At 37.9% G+C, this 21,348-nt stretch overlaps 1 long non-coding RNA gene across 1 annotated transcript in view; it reads right to left on the bottom strand.

Moving 5' to 3' along the window:
* The window catches only part of LOC135217423 (uncharacterized), a 625,282-nt gene extending 604,373 nt beyond the window's left edge, over positions 1 to 20,909 (bottom strand). Inside the window, exon 1 of the long non-coding RNA XR_010315129.1 lies at positions 20,784 to 20,909. This is a non-coding gene — a long non-coding RNA (uncharacterized LOC135217423). The remainder of the gene's footprint in view (positions 1 to 20,783) is intronic.
* Positions 20,910 to 21,348: the final 439 nt, after the last annotated feature.

Below are 21,348 nucleotides of genomic sequence, written 5' to 3'. Positions count from 1 at the left end.
AACTTCCTCAAATTTAGCCGATTCGTACACGATACAAAGGGCTTATCAACAGCGGGTCCAAAAGAGCCACCTAAACTAAATTTCACACTATTTCACACTATATTATACAGGTATATACGCATAATATTGTCTCAAATGGAAACATGCGTAGAGAAAGATCAAAACTATTCAATAAATCGTCCAAGTTCACAAACATTACACCCACTCAAAACAGGACAGACATACGTGACCTTTGAGGCAAGATGAATTAAATATAATGTAGATGGACATGATCATTGGCACAATAAGTTGCCAGGATCACTAAATGCAAAGGTTTCTACAACTTTTACCAGTTTGATAAAATAAGAACTTACCTCTAAGAAACAATTACGAAGAGGGAAATTAATTAAATTGAAAGGAAGCAAGCGATTTTTCTGAGACCTTACTGAATATGTTACCTCGCCCGTCTTTTCTCCTTTTTTATGTGTACAGTATTTTCTGCTTTGAGTGAAAAATACACATAACCTTTTATGACACATCATCAGTAAATTTTCCTTGAGCTTTTGTTATCGCCCTCTAGAAATTCTTGCAGGGACTTCCCTTTTCTCAAGTTCCTTATTCCTTCCACTCCATTCATTCCCCTATGCTTCCCCTTACTTTAATTATGTCTATGGTTCTCCATTTATTTCCTCCCCCAACATCACTTTTCCTTGTAATTCTCCTCGAAGGGAGCGACAACATAACCGTCTGAAACTCCCTCCCCCTCCCCCTCCCCCTCTCGGCAAACAGCAATTACCTTCTCCGCCAAGGCGTCAACAAGTGCCTCCCTCTGTTCCTTCGTTTGCGGGCCATTACTCGCCACACTGTCCACAATACTTGTAAAACCTTCTCGAATTAATGGTTTTCTGGAAGGCGTTCGGCGGTATGGCAGAAGGGGAAAGGAATGGGACCCATCGCCCAGTAAAAAGGTGTAGGATCGAGAGAGGGATTGGAAGGGGTTGGGGGAACGAGAGGGGAAGAGAGAGAGAGAACTGCCTCCACAATATGGCCTGGAATCGTTCTGGAACTATAAAACAAGAAGCTTAGGTCCACCCATGGAGGGAGCGACGGCAGCCGAGGGTGATGGATCGTGCAAGATGGAAGGTTCGAAGTGTATTCTAAATGGAAAGAAGGGGAAGAGAGGATGGGAGGGGGGAGGGAGGGGGGGAGGGGGAGGGTGAATTGGTGGTTGCGGGTGCAGGGGTGACTCGCCAAAATGCAATCGAAATACTAATAAAAGAGTAAAAAAGCGAAAGGGCCACCTACATTAAAGTCAGCGAAGTTTAATGTAACATCATTAAAACCTACAGCTTGAAAAGCTTTCCAGTCAACCAAGAAAGCAGATACAGGTCTACAAAGTTTGTTCTATATACGCAAAACGTTGAGATTACTGATTAATCAACAAACTGGGACGCCTCTGCTTCATAAGGAGTTTACCATTTCCAGAACCATACTCACAGAAAATGTTATTTCGTCTTATACAAAAATTCTTCAGCTTTCTCAGACGCTAAACTATTATGTACGCCATGTAACTACCCAATAAAATGTTTAAAATAGACCTACTGTCGAGTGAAAACTTAGAAAAAAGAAGGAAAAAATATTCACTTGAACTGGCTAATTCAAGAACATGAGCTCGACATGGATCTAAAATATTATAGAACGTGACTGCTGAGCGCATGAGATAAATCGCTAAATTAAAAAGGAAAGTATTAACCTGCTTTTCATATATATATATATATATATATATATATATATATATATATATATATATATATATAGTGTGTGTGTGTGTGTGTGTGTGTGTGTATGTGTGTGTATTACGGAGAGTTGTAAGAATGTGACTGTACTTATCACATGATATAAATGACCTGATTAAATGTAATGTGTAAAACGTATTAACCTGTTTTAATTAGCTACTATATTCCACATTTTGGAAAAAAAGCAATTCAGGGAAGAAAAATGCCACATATTATTAACATAAATAAACTTCAGGGCTGTTGCTCATTTCCACAGAGAAGAGAAAAATGTTAACAAAGTTACTTTGGCTTTTATAGTAAAATGCTTCTTATTGAGTTTTGATGAAAAAGTCCTACTGGCATTTGAGAGGGAGCAAAATTAGTGTCAAATACATAATATTATTATAATCAATATATTTCCTGCATCAGAGAGACAACGTTTACTCTTAAAACCAGGAGACCCAAATGATTCTGACCTTTAAGACCAATCGCATGACTCAGGGAAAGTTCCTGTGGACTTTAACTACTGCATAATGAAGTACTCATCGGGAAAGTTTAAAAAGTCAAAATACAATGATGAAGTTCTCTTTAAAAAAACTGTAAGAAATAAACACGGCATTTTAAAGTTTTCCTGAATTTACAAGACGAGACATTTACATTTCACAGTTGTTTTGAGAACTTTTCAGGCTTTTACTCCTAACATACTGAGTCTTTATAACACGATGAAATGATGAGAAAAGCAATAACGTAAATTAACGAACTATATGAAATATTTGTGCAGCTCCAGAATATCCCATCTTATACACCTAACAAAGGAACGACTTTGTACGTCCGTATTTTCAAATTAAAGAGGCAAATAGACCGGAACAGAAATAAACCCAGCAAACAAATAGCAGCGATGATAAAACCAAAAGAAGTACTGCTGCTGTTGACATGAACACGAAGTCGCTTTCTCTCCCTTGAGCCTAGAAACAGAGGCCTTTTAGGCAACACACGTAATAGCTCTTTGTTTCTCTAATTACGACACTGAATATCATTAACCGGGAATTCTATGGGGGTGAATTTTAATCACTTGGATCCAAATTATCTTGGCCTGGGGCTAATTCAGCACGAAATTGCCCAACTTTCTCTATCTTTTTCCTCCCATCCAACATTTGTTAGTTGTAACATATTGCTACGAATTTTCTTTGAGGTCACATTCTCAATAAAACGTGACTTGCTGAAATACGAGACCGAGAGTCTACACGAATAATTCAGAGAAAAAAAATGACGAGGTTATTTTGTGAAGAGCAACACGGGGATAAAAATGCTACGAGTGAAGAGCTAAATACTGATTCCCTTTAAGCTGGACAGATTACGACTTAACCCTGGGGATTTTTTCCACTCGGAATACATTCGCTTGTTTTTATCAGTGCATCATATATTCAAATACTCAGTTATGAGCTGTATTTGCACGGAAACACTAAATATGTACACAGCATTACATGGCGAATATATGCATATATATTGCTGCGGCCTCAGCATGGAATTGAAAAAAAAAAAAAAAAATCGGATGATACTCTTGTGCAAAGAACTTCCACATCTTTGTACACTTACACACAAAGTTCATCAGCAGCGCCTCGACTCCCACTCCTCCTACGTACACAATGAGCCACTTCCCTCTATAGTGCACATAAACTAGTGTTTCCTGGATACTGAGGAATTCCTGTTCTAACCCTTCTTTCATTCACTTACGTTTCAAAACTCAAGCTATTGTCATCCTTCCGTTCACTATATTCCCCATGCAATCAAGACACGGTTCGATTCTCAGGCGAAGAGGAATGATTCAGACATATACGGTTGAAAACCACATGACCTCTGCCTACTCAAGCAGTGAATTGTGCATACGAGTATACTGTAATAGTCAGATGACTGCAGAAGGTGCCAGCAATGGTTGAAAAGCGTATGAGTATAAATTTAATCCCAACATACTTGTTAAGAAGCTAAAGCTACGTATAAAAAACTTGTTTTGCCTCATGACATGTACTGATATGGCAAAATAAAATATAAGACTCATGGTGTGAAATGTGCGTGAATCTGACAGGTAAGAGAAAAATTGTATGATATTCAGTTTGCTCAAGGAGAGACTGGTGGATGTTTTGGCACTTGACCAGACAAAGGTGAAAGGGCAGTGTGCACAGGAATGTGAGGGATACAGAATTATTGTGTCTGGGGAAGGGGTAGCGCTTGCAGAGCCAGGAAATCTGTGTATATGGGTGAAAGAGTACAAATGTGTTAATTGAAATCTTATAATAGTGAAATTTGAGCGTCGTATGAGAAAAAGGTGCATATCTTAGTGTGTGTGCGCGCCAAGAATGGAAACAGACTGAACAGTTTTAAGAAGCATTTGTTCAATTAGACACGACAGAATCCAAATTTATAGTATACAAAAAACCAAAATTTTTATACTCATATATTCACTATTTTAGTTATCATGGCATTTCTATCAAAACTGGTGTAGCCAGCGATTTGTTCTTATGATCCTTATGAATTTAACCAACCGCCACCCCCCCCCCCCCCAGAATTCCTGGAAAAGGAATTTGAACAAATCCGTAAGCAGCTGTTATCTTTGAAAAGTACCCTAACCCTATAATTGAGGAAGCGATCCAAAAAGCATACATAATTTTCTATCGACCTCTTTAAAACATGACCAATAAATTAAAATCCCACATCTGAATTGATTAAGATTAAGACACTGACAACACCACACACCCTTGGGAAACTCCTTGACCTTTTTTTTTTTTTTTTTTTTTTTTTTTATTTTTTTTTTTTTTTTTTTTTACCTACCCAAACACCTTAGCCAAATCCCTAATCAACGTCCAACAAAAGCCAGTCCCCAAAGACAAACGAGTATACAAAATCCCTTGCGTTGGCTGTGACCAATCCTACATCGGTTTTACAGGTAAATCAAATCCCTCCCACCCCCCCCCCCCCCCCCCCGCCCCCCCCCCCACCTCACAAAGACTAATAGAATATAACCGTTCAGCAAGGTATGAACAACAAAGCTCAGCTATTTTCAACCAAATAAACAGTCATCATCACAAAATACACTGGAATGTGTCGCTCATAATTTATAGCAGCAATTGTAGGTTCAAAAACAATCAGCACTAATTAAAGGCGAGATTCAGCTCTGATAGATAAAACCTTCCCCTAACCAGTTTAAGATGATTTTTTAAAAAGCTGTCAACGGGAGTGATGAGACGCCTGGAATATTCCTTCACTGGTATAAATACCACTGCTCTGTAACTCTTACTCATTCATTACCTGCCTATTGAGGGAGACAGACAGTCTCCCCGAAATATATAGCTATAACTTTCTACCCTCCCTTTTGGTGTTTTTATGGGCTCCTTTTATTAGATTTAATTCTGTTTTAACATAAAATATTTCAGTCACATATATATATATACATACACATTAATATAATAATATATTAATATAGATATAATATATATTATATATACATATATATATATATATATGTATATATATTATATATATATATATATATTATTAAACTCATTCGTGCTAGTCGGCAGATAAACATTTAATCAATGTGCATGTGCTTTATGTGTTTGTGTGATGTATTTAACAGCCTCTATTTACAGAACTCGGTATTTGTATTCATTACAACTGCGGTATTATTTTGTTAGTGATCCTATCTCCCTACTGCACAGTCATTATCAATGCCATTCCGTTAATTGCCATCAACAATCGCAATACCATTAACCGTATCGCGCAACAATTACCGTAATTTATTCTTATACAGATAATCACCACGTAATGCATAAAACCAAAGCTGCCGTCCCTGCCTTTCATTTTGTAGATTTCAACTACTACAGTTAACACCACTTTAATCAATCACCCGTCCAAATGGCCCCACCACACAAAAACTATAATGGATTCCATTGACTCTGCTGCTGCTGCTCGTTAAATAATCGCAAAAGCAAAATGAAATAATGAGCACCTGCAATGCTCCCTCCAGCAAAGCACGATTTAAAAGTACCGCCCAAAAAGCAGATTCATTTATTCTTCCCATTTGATCATAGGGAACATTATCCCGAATGGTGGAGAATTTAATTATAGCAAATATGAATTTGCAAACGGCGCCAAAAACTAATTTCCTTTCATAATCTCGTTACTTTTATCGGCATTGTGTTTCTCATGTTTATCGGGTAAAGTATAAGCTGAGTAGTCTATTAACTATTTAGTAGATGCTTTGATATACACACCACCAAGTACATACACAAAAGAAATTATTTTAAAAAATGCTCTATAGATGACTGATGTAAACAGTAAAGATTACTTCATCTTAGATTTAACAAAATATAAAATTTAAAATTAAACTGAAATTGCACAAGTCTTGAAAGGCTGAACAAAGCTATAAGGAACATTAAAAACTAATTTATAATCACTCACATTTCTCATATACTTTCCATTTCCACAGTTTTAGTGTAAGCTGATTTTTATTCACTATGGCTGTTGGTTAGGTACAAAATAATACGGTGGATTTAAACGGCATCTCAATCCTATCGTAGATTTACGAACTGTTGTGATAAAATTACACGGCTAAGATTAACAGTACATTAACGGATGCAGGGTTATCGTGATAAAAAACCAAATTTGTCTCTTAAAGGAAAAAAAAAAAAAAAAAAAAAAAGGAGATATTTTTTCCAACTTCAACGCGTTTGCACCATCAGGGAAAAGCCGCTAACAAAAGACGAGAAAATGCTACTTACACATTCAAACACAGACTTCCCTCCTCTCTCAAAAACTTTTGATCACTCTCAGTTACCTATCATTTATACAACTCTAATTCGCCAACACCTTTTCCATATTACTTCTTCATCACTAGTATCTTAAACTTTTTCTGTGTCCTATTCCCTCCTCGTTTATACCCTCAGTTTTCTTTCCAAGTCAATGTTTCGGTCATCGGTCTTACTTTTCCAACCAAATCCTGAGATACACCTTTTACTATATGCTATGAGACGTTATGCCCCTATAATTCTTAATCTTCTCTATCACCTTTACCCTTATACAAAGGATCAATTCATCTCGGGCATTCATTTGGAAACTTTTCCTCATGAACACCTGTTTACACACCGTGGCCACCTACCCAATCACACTTTCTTCTACAGCACAGTAACTCACTCGTAATCTCATTCATTCCTAGTCTTTATTTTTTTCAGTATCTTCATTATCTCCCTTACGTCCTTGACAGTTATTTCCAAAAGCTTTCTCCAACTAGCACCTTCCCCTCGTACTTCAGTCGTTTCTCCCTCTCTCTTCCATATGCAACAAACAACAAATTATTCATTCCGCTTTCATTCTGAGATTCATTTGCAAATTGGCCTTTCTCTGCACATTTATTTGATTACAGAATAACTTCTTAGCTTCTATGAGGTCCTTGCTCACTTTCTACGCCCTCCCTTTATTACATATATTCTTTCTCTCTCATTTAAACTTCCATATATCTTAACTTTCACTTCACCCAAATAATTATAAGATACATCTTCATAACTCCAGTCATTTCTCTTCTAAACATGTTTACCGACAACCAACTCCTCCCCCCACCCCCCTCTGTATTATAAATAATCTAACACTATTGCACTTACTAATTTCTGTGGCCAAAAACTGGTTGGAAAAAAAGAATCTTGAAATTCTAACGAAAATTTCAGTTCACAAAAATGAGATGAAAAACGCGAATTGGTGAACAGACATATTTAGAATTACACAGTTTCGCGGCGTCATGCTTCCTCTTCAGTGTCTCAACACTGAGGAGGGAGCATGACGCTCTAAAACTGTACTTATGTGCATCTAAATATATCTGTTCTCCAATTTGTCTTCCAAGTTTCAAAGGCCGTTACTAATCTGTAGTAGTATTCAGTTTTGCCCGTCGCGGTAGCAGTCTTCAGCTTTCCACGTTGCAGTAGTAGCCTTCAGTTTTGCCCGGCGCGCCAGTAATCTTCAGTTTTGCCCGTCGCGGTAGTAGTCTTCAGCTTTGCACGTTGCAGTAGTAGCCTTCAGTTTTGCCCGGCACACCAGTAATCTTCAGTTTTGCCCGTCGCGGTAGTAGTCTTCAGCTTTCCACGTTGCAGTAGTAGTCTTCAGTTTTGCCCGTCGCGGTAGTAGTCTTCAGTTTATTTAAAATCTCCCTCCACACCTTGTGCATCTCGATGAGAGGTCATTTTTTCCTTACAAAACCGCATACATTCCCAATTGCAGACGTGTTGTTCACTGTGGAAACCCCAATTCGAATTGTGCTCACACTGAAATCTACTCTTCGGTGTCCGTTTCAAGAGGGTCCTTCCTTAATTCTTAAGATTTTTTAAATGTAAATTTAATCTCCCAACAGGAATTTTTTTTCGCCTGTCTGCTTTTTTCCCTATTCTTCTGATTTAAGTGTCTATTGTAAATATATTTGAAGTTAAAGCAAACCCTAAGTGTTTATCTGCAATATCCCTTGTTGAAGTATGGCCTTCAGCCCATTTCTTATTCTTTTAAAGCTTCACCCTGCCCGGTATTTGCAATCAAAAGCCAATCAGTGTTAACAGTAAGTTAACTGCTCAACAGTAATGACCCAGGTGGTCCCCAGAACCAGGACTAAAGGTAAGTGGGTCAGGTTAAAACTTGAATAGACATATATATGTATTACACTATATATAATGTATATATATGTATGTGTGTGTGTATAAAACATAAAAAATGACAATTAAATCAAGAATTTAACTTCTGACCTCAAGAAAGGTGTGGATTTGTCTTCCAAGTTGCAAACACCACCACTACATGAGAAAACCTTCCATGTATCTTCTGGATTCAAACTTGCAAAGAGGCAGATCCCAGCTTCGTTAGATCTCTCTTAGAAGTCAGGGCCACTTTACACCTGATTCTAACCTCAAGTATACTTCCAGAAGAAACTCTCTCATACATTATTATTGATGAAATTACAAGAATTTTTTCACGATATATATTAATGCTATTGCTAACAATTAAACACGAGAATGAAGCTTAGGCTCTCAAGCTAGATTTGAACTTCATTCGTCTGAGTTGCAAGCACAACGTTTTACCAACCCCACTATGAGGAAAATTTTCATGCCTTCTCCAAATTCAAACTTACAAATACTCCAGTCTCAGCTTCCTTGGATTTCCCAAGGACAAGGATGTCTCCCAAAACAAGAGTGGATGTCATTGTTGGACTGTTCAAGATTTCCAGCAGAACTCACTCTCCCGCAGCTTTGCTTCCCACAAAGAAGCAGCTTCTTTACGTCTAACTGGGATGCCCATTGCCCACGCCTTTCCCTTGAGAAAAGAAAGACTGTCTGTCAGCCCTGGGAGATCGAAGGACGTTGAGACCGGCGTAATTTGCAAGCCTGAATTCAGAGGCGGCATGAAAGCCTCTTGGAGATCCACAAAGGCATGGACCAGCATGGTTATTATATATAAATTCAGAAGCGTGAAATCCTCCAAAACTAAAGTGCACTGGACGCTAAGTGGCTGAAGATTTTCAGGGCTTTGCTCTCCCTGGTGCTAAGGGATTCAAGGCGAGGCATCAAGACCAGTGAAATTCATTCAACCTAATTTTCTGAAATATGATATTTGTTCAATATTCATTTTGATGCTCATTTTGGAATCTCGTTTTTCCATCAGTTTTGGCTTCAACCTGCTATACAATGGAAGGCATTACTGGTTGAAATAGTTGCCGGCTTGGGAGTGCATCAATAAAATGCATAGTAACAGTTTTTGTTTATTCAATCAAGGCTTCCGACTTGAAGATTTGCTATATGTGCATTAGCATTTGAAGCGAATCAGATACTGCTAGATAAGCTATATATATATGTGTGTGTGTGTGTGTGTTTTATACATATATGGCCACAATATATGACCAGAAAAGGAAAAGAAGCAACGAAGAAACCGGCTGAAGCCAAAAACAGCTGTACAGAGGTGTGTCAGTTCAACTTGGGCATTAACTGCTTAAGTAATGATTCTAAAGTGAGCAGTTCATTAAAAACAACTTGTTTGGCCCAAAACAGAGAAGTCAGAGTACCCAATATTGGTTTTACACTTTTCTGCATGATTTCTCATGCAGGAAAATTCAGGATTGGACAGTCTACAACCAGGGCGATAGCTAAAACCATATGTGAATCAGCCCTGACACTGAACAACCGTTACGTCGATTCCATGTATGTCCTCGAATTACACTTGGGACAAGTATATTTAAAAACGATTTAAGATCAACTTATTCGGCAGCGTCTATCTTTAAATTTAAAAAGTGACACTATTATAAAGAGGTTTTTTGGAATAAGATTGACCTGTAACATGTTTATTGCAGACTTAATGATTTTTTTTTATTTATCGTCTTGAATATATAGTATACTGGCATAAAGTTTCTTCCTTGTTACTGTCCGTTTAATAACAGGAGAATCGAATCAGATAGTTTCCTCTTTAGCGAATTTTGCAGTATCTATAGAAAATGTGACATGAAAACCATGACGAGGTTAAAGCCCCGTGGAGGATAGTAAAAATCTAATTAAGTTTAAAATTCTAAAAACAAGCACTATAAACATTTGAACTCAAGCCTATGAAAGTTTTTTTTTTATTTAGAAACAGAAGATTAAAAACTATCGTTATATCAGAATATTACTAGGTCATCAAAAAAGGATAGTTGATCGTTTTCTTCTCTCTCTAACGTAAATTTATTATTAGGGTGTATTTCGTTAGTGTACGAGAGAAATCGATCTGCGTGAAAAGCAGATATGAAAAGAATGAAGGTATCATCGACATAACGCTTATAAATAAATGTGCGAATGAAAGATATATTGTAACAATACAAATAGCTGGTTAAAAGAAACAAGGAGAAGCAAGGTTTGATAATAATCAAGGGATACATATTTCCCCGTTGTCCGCTTATTTGAATTTTAGGTATTAAAGGGAACATTTCTACGGGCCACTTTTCCTGACAATTTTTGCCGGTTGTGGAACCCCGTCGCTCCCTATCGGGCAACAATTTGGATGGGACACCCGATAAAATACTTGTTAATGGCTATTTACATGACATTCAGAGAAATATGAGAGGGGCTTGAAAATACGGAAATTACGGTCCGTTGTGCATATAACCAATCTAATTTCATGATATAAACGGCAGTTATGCAAATGAATGATGAATTATGGCCTAATATGGCTGCTTTTATAGTGGCACGAGGGAAACAAATGGGAATAAACGTTTATTCAGAAAATTTGTCTCGAATTAATAGGTTTAATATGTATGACATAAAAATGAGATGATTAAAATCTGTGGCACTGGGACGCTGCCTAGAATTCAGAAATGACACAAGAAAAGCGATTTAATTAAATGTCATATTACTAATACTTAACCCTGCGTATTTATGTTTTTTACAAATACTGAAAAGGCAGTGCCTTTTACAAGAGTTAGGCGATCAATAAAACCATTTGCATAAAGAAAGACGGAAAATGTTCTCATAATCGTCTTAGGTCTGATTCACCAGCACTCTTGGGTTGAGAAGATAACGACAAATTTAGGGACTGCGCAGTCTAGTGGTACTCGCCAAGTAAGCATAAAAAGGATCCTACAAAGATAACATTTTGAAGAAATTATGAAACACTTGGCGCGAGAAATCTTAAACAATTACAACCACAAACTTAAGGAAAACTAGCGTAAATGTCCAAACCAAAAGCATAACACTTCAAGCTGGAGTTTCGTTAGAACTTCTAATTCCCAATCACCATGCTTTGCTTCAACATTCCAGATTACTGTTATTTCATTTTCGGCTAAAACCACGTCTGCCATGATTCCATAACAGTCTTGCGTTTTCCATCTCTCAAGCTTCGTTACTATTGATTCCCCTTCCAAAACAGCTATTTCATTCATATGAACTTTCTGCCCTTCAGTTTCTGTAACATCAATAATTTCCTCCTGATATCTGTTACTGATGCTCTCACAATGTCCTGAGCAGCATGGTCTTCTTTCTTCTTCTGATTTTGTTACTGATCCATCCCTTTAAATGCCTGTGTGTGTTTCAAGCTTCAACTGGCTTTGGCTGTGACTAGACAGCATCCAAATATAGATTCAGAATTCTTAATTAACGTAAAATACAAATAATATTTAACGAGAATGACACGGTGACACAAGAGCGTCCATAATATTGGTCTATGAACGTTGTTTCATACCTCTCGTAAAAGCTATCTAAAAGGGATTTTTTAATTCCTTGCACTGCTGCACATTATATTTGAGAATAAGCATGCTGAATGTTTTCATTACAACTGACGAAAATGCAATGCTTGTATAGCTTGCTATGAGTCGTATCTAGGCTGTGGAATCTCCATATCTCACTGACGTCTCTCTGCAGGCTTGATTTCCCTTCTGAGTCCTCTTGGTTTTATAGTATGTTACCTCTATCCACAGAGGTTTTCAGCTGAAGATTTAAAGTAAGACTTCTTAGGACATCTAGTACCAATCATTAAGCTTTGTTCCATCATTTCAGATTCTGTTATTGCAATTTTGGCAAAAAGCACACCAGTAGTGATTCAACAATAGCCTTACGTTTTTCATTTCCTAATTTTTCAATTTCTTTGTTTATTTATTTATTTTTTAGGCACTTTCAGGCCGTCAGTTTCATTCCAAATTTCCTCCAGACATTTCTTATCAATCTCACAAAATGTTCTAAACAACATTGTCTTTCTTCCTCTGGAGTATGCGTGAATGACATCAGGAAGTCCCCCTCTCCTATAGGAACTAACAATGTACATAAAGCCCGCCACTAACGTTCAGTCATGCCTGCACAGTCGGACTGTGCAATCTTCGCCACTAACGATACAGGCCGTTTCCTCAGTCCTCCGTAACAGCCATGGGGTCAACACACGATGCTCTGGCTGTAATTGACTTGCTTGGCATCATAAAAAAAAACTCTAAACGTCAAATACTCCCATGTGAATTTGTTGAGAGTTTAAATTTGGCCCCAAGGACTTTCATAATGTTTATTGAATATTTTTGAATGAATGAAGAGTTCTATGTTAGGATAATTAAGTTCGTAATCGTTTGCTTTTGTTTCAAAGTTGACACGTACATGCCTAACATTTTTTCTATTTCATTAAAAGCGTTAATACTGATTTGTTTTCGTTTAAAAATTGACTTTCTTATGACGTGTTACAATGAATGAAATCCTTAGTTTACTGTGGTCTTCCTTTGTTTCATGGTGTATTGATTTGTCTAATTTCATTTCAAAGCGAACTTCAGTGAGATGTAATATCATTTTATATTGTTTCGTCAGAAAGAAGAAGATTATTTTGTTCTCATTTTAAAAACGAATTACATACATGGTGCACAATCATGAACAGACCCATATATGCCTATTCTTGTTTTGCATTATTTTGTCATAATACATATTCTCATTGAAAAACTGTCTTACACGTATGGTTTCATAACGCGAATAAACATACATAGGCTTAATCTGTTACGATAGCCTTTGGATTTTACTTACCAAAGCAAAGTCTCATTTATATAGAAGGTTTCAATGAAATCTACAAGACATTCAAGAATGTTACTGCCACTTTCAGCCTTCATTATACACGATTGTTATTTCCGTGGAAAAAATATAGAATTATAAATAAATATCATTCTGACTTCCGTATCAATTATTAAAAACAAGTAAATCCAATATGTCATCCATTTAGGTATAAACACTTTTCAGTCTAATAAAACGCAGCTTAGTGTTCTCGATTTCTACATGTTATCTGTCCGAGGACGGACAGCGAGCCGAGCCAAAAAAGTTCTCTCCACCCTATTAACGTTGCAAAGAGCATGCGCAGCCGTTTGGCCCGAGGTTCGTCGATTGAGATGAGCTATTTACCCAGGCCGCCCGCGCAGGCCAGAAAAACTGTGCAGGTTGTCCAACTGCCAACTGTGCAGTTATAACTGCACAGGCATAACTGAACGTTTTAGTGGCGGGCTTAAGGATTCCATGGAGGACGAATCTGTTCAGTGTGAAATCAATGAGTGGCTTCCAGGAAACCTTTTGCCCTTTTTCCACTAAGAAACTCTGTCCGTAAACACCTGGAGAGCAATTTTCTACGACTCTTAGGGTGTCTTTCTCACTCATTTCCAGCCACCTCCATTTACAGTGTGACCAGGGTGCCGCTTTCACCCTCATTTCCAGTAGCTCTTTTTGCAGTGCAGCCAGGACCCCTTCTCTCTCATTTCCAGCACCTCCAGTTCCAGTGTGGTTGACATTACTAAACCTAAGAGTTAGAGGAAAAGGGTATTGGTGCTCAGTATAGATGCTTGGACTTCCTTAATGCGCAACCTGAAGGACTCTGATTACCAATAGCTCCACTCCTGGTTATTGATACCTTGCCCAGTTTCAGTTGTGCACAGGGCAACCCCCAAAACCAGGTGGCAGGAGTGGAAGGCCATCTCTCAGTAGCGTTCCCCTCCCTCTTAACATTTCCCCTTCCTGCTGAAGTACTGATCAGCAACGTGAAATAGACTGGATGAATCTTCATTTCCACTGAGAGAGTGCTGAGGACCCAATCTGGCTCTGACCAAGGGCTGGCCCCTACTATAGCCAGATGTCAATGGTGTAGATGTCACTGAAGGCTTGGCTGCCATGCCTTTCATGGTGCCTGAAGATACCCTAAAGAGGCAACATGGAGAGTGAAAAATCTTAAGAGTCAGACCTCCTTATTTCCACCGCCACCTTGTCCTTTACCCTTAGAAAAAAAATTACTCAAGACTAGGCTGCTCTTCATTGTGATGTAAGCTTTTCCTCCTCTTGAAGATCAAATTGGCTCAAGAGTTCAAGGTCTGGTGGGTCAGAAACATAAGGGTCCTTCCTCCCGAGACTAACAATCCCTTGAAAGTCGCTATCCCTTCCTTCGACAACTCTCCTGCCATGGCAAAGTTTGACATGCTTAACTATAAATACAGCCACAATGTGTCTTGTACAAATGCAGTGGCCATAGACTCCTTTGCAACCATTTCTGAAGAAAGAGGGCAGCTACTTCTAGCCATATCTACCACACTACTACACTAACAGTCAATCCACAAATCGATGGAACCACTTGTAAGGGAGATCATTCCATAACTTCCATGAAACAGTGCTTCTTGTGTCTTGTCGAAGGGGGTGACAGTAGTTGACTTACCTCCTGGACCTGCCAACGCAGAATCAGAGGAATTTATTTCTGGTGATAGAAATTCATTTTTCGATATAGTGTGGTTGAGATCCCACAATAAACTGTAGGTCCCGTTGCTAGGTGACCAATTGGTTCCTAGCCACGTAAAAATATCTAATCCTTCGGGCCAGCCCTAGGAGAGCTGTTAATCAGCTCAGTGGTCTGGTTAAACTAAGATATACTTAACCTGCAAGACACCAAAGAATTCCTTTTGCTTGACTTGCCATTTTAGTCTTTTTACTATATTCCAATTCAAAGAGAACCTGTACTAGAACTATTGTGTCTAAACGCTTGAAAGATTCAACCTCATTAATCCTATCTGCAACTAGTGTTATTTCAACCTCTCGTGAATACTGTATCATTGTTGCATACGTTTCTCTTATATCTTTTTTTTAGGCCAATCTCTCTGGAGATAAGGTGTATTCTATTAAAATAAGCTATGAAAACTCGTGGAATTTTGCTAATTAAAATCTCTCTCTTTCCTTCTTTCTCCTACCAATACCCTCTCTCTCCCTCTCTCTACCCTTTCCAGTAAGACAGTTACTTCAGTGCCACTGTCCAGCATTTTTGGTAATTTATATTTCACCACTTCTCACCACCAATTGCTAGTGGTGTTGAACTTGAACTTAAAGGGCATTGAGTGTCTATTAATCCAAGAGACCTCAAAAACTATGAATTAGACACTAATATCTCTCATTTTTTACATTTTATTTTTCATCCCTTCTCATCCCCCTTCCTATTGGGGCTGAACTTGGACTTAATGGGCTTCAGGAGTGTCACTATTCATCTCAGCGACCTCGAAAACTATGGATTAGACTAATAACAGTTGTTTTCAGTTATTTTTACACGTTACCACCTTCCCACCCCTCCCTATTGTCGCTGAACTTGGACTTAAAGGGCATTTGGAGCGTCAGTATTCATCTAAGCGACCTCTAAAACTAAGGGTTAGGCACTAATATTTGTAATATTCAGTTATTTTTATGTCACCCCATTCCAACCCCCTTCTAACCCCTTCCTATCAGTACTGAACTTGGACTTAAAGGGCATCAGGAGTGTCACTACTCATCTCGGCAACCTGGAAAACTATGGATAAGCCGCTAATATCTGTTGTTTTCTGTTATTTTTACAAGTCACCCCCTTTCCAGCCCTTTCCACTCCCTCCCCCTATTGGGGTTGAACTTGGACTTGAAGGGATTCGGGAGTGTCACTATTCATCTCAGCGGCCTTGAAAACTATGGATTAGACACTAATATCTGTCATTTTCGGTTATTTTTATGTCAATCCCTTCGCCCCCTTTTCACTCCTCGGACTGTCAGGGATGAATTTGGACTTGAAAGGCATTGAAAGTGTCACTATTCATCTCAGCGATTTCGAAAACTATGAATTAGACATTAATATTTGTTATTTTGTTATTTTTACATGTCAACCCCTTCCCACCTCTTCTCATCCCCCTTCTTATCAGGGCTGAACTTGGACTTGAAGGTCATCGGGAGTACCACTATTCATCTCTACAACCTCAATAACTATGCATTAGACACTTATATCCGTCGCTTTCTGTTATTTAACATCATCCTTCCTACCCCTTCCCATTCTCTTCCTGTCAGAACTGAACTTGGACTTAAAGGGCATCAGGAGTCACTATTTACCTCAGCAACCCCAAAAACTATGGATTAGACACTAATATCTTTCATTTTCAGCTATTTTTATGCCACCCTCTTCCCAGTCCTTCTCATGCATCCCCACACCCCTTTCCTATTGGGCCTGAACTTGGACTTAAAGGGTATCAGGAGTGTCACTATTCATCTCAGCAACCTAACAAACTATGTATTAGACATTATAATCTGTCATTTTCAGTAATTTTTAACATGTCACCCCCTTCCCAACCGTTCTCAGCCCCACCCAAGGTTGAGCTTGAATTTAAAGGAACATTGGGAGTGTTAGTATTTATCTCAGTATCCTCGAAAGCTATGGATCAGACACTAATATCAGTCATTTTAGGTTATTTTTACATGTCATCCCTCTCCCACCCTTCCTCACCCCCTAGGTTTGACACTAATATTTGTTGTTTTCAGTTATTTTTACATGTCACCCCTCCCTACACACTTCCCTCCCACTCCTTATCGGGGTTGAACTTGGACTTTGAATCATCTCAGCAACCTCGAAAACTATCTATAGTTTTCGGTTAGTTTTACATCACCACCTACCCAGCTCACTCTCTATCAATGCTGAACTTGGAGTTAAAGGGTATTAGGAGTGTCACTATTCATCTTAGCGACCTCAAAAATGGATTAGACACCAATATCTGTCATTTTCGGTTCTTTTTACATGTCTCCCCATTCCCAACCCTGCTCTCCCAATCAGGGCTGAACTTGGACTTAACGGGCATCAGGAGTGCCATTGTTCATCTCGGCGAAATCGAAAGCAATGAAGAAACTAACATCTGTCTTTTTGGTTGTTCTTACATTTCACCCTCTCAACCCATCGCTATTGGGACTGAACTTGGACTTATGGGGCATCGGGAGTGTCACTATTCATCTCAACAACCTTGAAAATTATGAAGTTGTTGTTAATATCTGTTGTTTTCGGTAATTATTATACCGCCCAATTCCCACCCCCTTTTCACCCTATTCCTTATCAAGGTTGAACTTGGACTTAAAGGGATGGGGAGTGTCCACATTCATCTTAGCTACCTCGAATACTATGGATTAGACACCAATATCTGTCGTTTTTGGTTAATTTACGTCAGCCCCCTTCTTACCCCACCTCCCTATCAGGGCTGAACTTGGACTTCAGAAGGCTATGGATTTGACACTAGACTCTATTATCTATCGTTTTAGGTCATTTTTACATATCATCCCTTTCACATCTCCTTTCCTACCGGGTTTGAACTTGGACTGAAAGGGCATCGGAAGTGTCACTATTCCTCTTAGTAACCTCAAAAACAATGGATTGGACACTAATATCAGTCATTTTTTGTTATTTTTTCATGTCACCCCATTCTCATCCACCTTATCAGGCTGAACTTGGACTTAAGGGCATCAGGAGTGTCACTATTCATTTCAATAATCTCCAATACTATGGATTAGACACTCACTCCACACACCCATCAGGGCTGAATTTGGAATTAAAAGGCATCAGAAGTGTCCCTCTTCATCTCAGCGACCTCAAAACTATGAATCATACACTCATATCTGTACTTTTTGGTTATTTTTACACATCAAGAGCATCAGGAGTATCACTATTCATCTCAACAACCTGGAAAACTATGGATTTGACACCAATATCTGTCATTTTCATTTTTTTTACATTTCACCCCCTTCCCACACCCCCCCCCCATGGTACCAGTGATGTCTTACCCGACAGTTTCTTTGCCAGATGGCAAGTCATATGGACACCAAGTTTGGCTGAAATTGCTCTATGCATTTCAGAGTTATGCTGAAACATACACACACATACATACAAATGTACATACATTCATTTAAGTATATATATATATATATTATATATATATATATATATATATATAATATTATATATATATATATATATATATATATATACATATGCTTATGTGAGTGTGTTTGTAGACACTTAGCCCCACAAGCAACCAACTCATATCAGATTCACTTTACCTTACAAATACCGTACAGCCAAACGTCACTAGAATACGAAGAACAGCTACCTTGTCTTGGATCCTGGTCAAGATAGATTCAATTCACACACTCACAATATATATATATCTATATAATTATATATATATACTATATAACTGTATATATATAATCATATTCAGTATGTAAGTTATTTTAAGATAAAGTGGTTTCGATTCCAATTCTCATTAGTTTAAGAAAATAATAATTATGTGTAAAATTAGTGACAAACTATATATATACATTATATATATATATATATATATATATATATATATATATATACATATATATATATATATATATTATATATATATATATATATATATATATGTATATAAAACTTCCAAAATCCTTTTCCCATTACAGCATGTGACTCTGGAAGGTGTTAGCATGTAACTTCTATCCCCATGCCCTTGTCCTTCCTAATTACGACCCAAACGACCGGCGAAATATCGTGTACATAAATCACTGCTTTGGCCAGGGGACTTTATGGGATTTTGATGGAACGTGCTCACTCTTGAACCGAAGTTGGAAGCTCTTGATGTGTGACAAAACAGTGAGCAAGCAACTGGTAATCCACAAGAACACGAGCAGACTTTGTCAGCTCAGGAAGGGTGGCAACAAGAAAAATGAAGGGTACGAAAAGAAATGTTGGAAGTCTAATTCACATCCCGATTCAGTCACGTATTGTGAAATTTTTACAAAACAAATTTTTACAAAACGGCTAACAGAGCATGAAGTCAGAAGCCTCTGTAATTTCAAAGTATAGTGAGACCTTGACCTGTTAAGAAGCATAACAGTAACAACCAGTTTACTGCATGATTACTGGTACGTATAACTGGTAGTTGGAGAAAATAACTCATGTAGGGAACAGCCTGTAGAGAAACATAGACCGCAAACTGCAACATAATATTATGTGACTGACAATCGCTATAATATTGACCAATGCAACTAAAGGAACAGTTGAATTACGAATTGTTCAATCATTTCATTTGGTGCGTCGGCTTTCAGGGAAAAATTCACTATCTCCCTAATAAACGGGCACGCACTTACATACACATGCGTACACACGTACAAACACACGCACAGGCATACACACACTAGGACCGTTAAATTTCGATTTGCAACGAAGGCAAATATATATACTTGAAGCTAAACACTCAAAAGAAAAGTGCTAACTTGTCACAAATTTACCTTGGGTTTCTCTCTGTCTCCTTGTTGGTTCTCCGTTCATCATGGTACTATTGATACCGCCAGACCATAAGCTGACAATAGGCCGACAATCGGCAGATACATGATCTGGTTAATTGATCAATTTATAAGTTGTACTATTATGTCTTACACGATATAAGTCACAAATTTTACCTCCCCTTCAAGGACCATGAATATTATTGCAGTCTATTTATCAGCATTATGAGAGGGGATACGACTAGCCCATAGGAAAAGCAGTTTGATGACGACTGTTCTTTGGTGTGTCATTCGATAACGATGTCAACAGCGACCTCGACCCTTCTGATATGCATGTTTAAGTCACATGACTAATATGTTCAACTTCTACCGAAATTAAGTCTACAAAACCACAAATTTTAATTTTAATTTTTTTTCTCGAATTAGCCTACATTAACGGGCAGTTTGGGAGTAACCTGCCAACAGTTAGGCCTAGGCTTACTTTAGTTGCAAAAGAAAAAAAAAATGGAAATGAAAGAGTACTACCAGGGAATACTCCTTCCTAATAAAAAGCATACCAAATTTCCACGACAAAGTGGACTCAACTTTATCCACATCCTCCACTAACGTGCAAATTTCATCAAAACAAATTTCCAAGTTCCAGCAATTCGGCTACCAAGTCTATCAAAAGCCCGGACTATCGCATCGATGTTAACCTATATGTTGTAGAAATATAATCAGAAAACCTGTTCTATTGCCGCAAAAGAATACTGTTTACTCTCATGACCATGTGTACTAATAAAACTTAGCTTCCATAAAATACCTTTGATTGTGGAAACTGCCAAATTATGCCCGGTCTGATACGCCCAGGAAATTTTTACCCACCCTAGACAATCAGGGCTTGGCCCAGCTAACATACAGAGGTAAAATAATGCTCTTTCACACTAAAATTAAATACCGTTGCGGGAACATATATTCATAAACTTACCGTAACTGCTAATACTGCCTCATAAGTCTTCTCTGTATCTCGTATTGAACACTTTAGGAAAAACCACAGCACTGAACTTGACGCGTCCGTCATACTCAACCGTCGTGACAAGAGTGTAATGTTGACGTGAAGAACAGCTACAGTAAAGTAAAGTACGAAATGGATCATGTCAAGATTACCGAACCCACTTTTTTTCAAGACAATATTATACCACTTCGATTTATATATACACATATCACACACACACACCACACACTATATATATATATTATATATATATATCATACATTCATATATATAAATCAACGTGGTTTAATATGTCTTATAAAAGTCAGTTCGCTAATCTTGATATGATCTAACGAAGTCCTCTCGCTGGAATCTTGTCACCATCGGTTTAAATATATCATTTACTTTAGAGCTGATATATTACAGTTCATGATTTTTTTCCTTATATACTTCAAGTATTTAGCCTGTTCCTAAGGTAGTGCCTCAGTACCCCAAGGGTTTATCAAAACCGATTCTTGGAGGTGTCGAAAAAGGCATCCTGAAAAATATTAAATTAAAA

The sequence above is a fragment of the Macrobrachium nipponense genome, chromosome 7 (genome assembly GCF_015104395.2).
Source record: "Macrobrachium nipponense isolate FS-2020 chromosome 7, ASM1510439v2, whole genome shotgun sequence".
Lineage (NCBI taxonomy): Eukaryota > Metazoa > Arthropoda > Malacostraca > Decapoda > Palaemonidae > Macrobrachium > Macrobrachium nipponense.
Note: the sequence above shows the minus strand (reverse complement) of the source record. Positions and strands in the feature narration are given on the sequence as shown.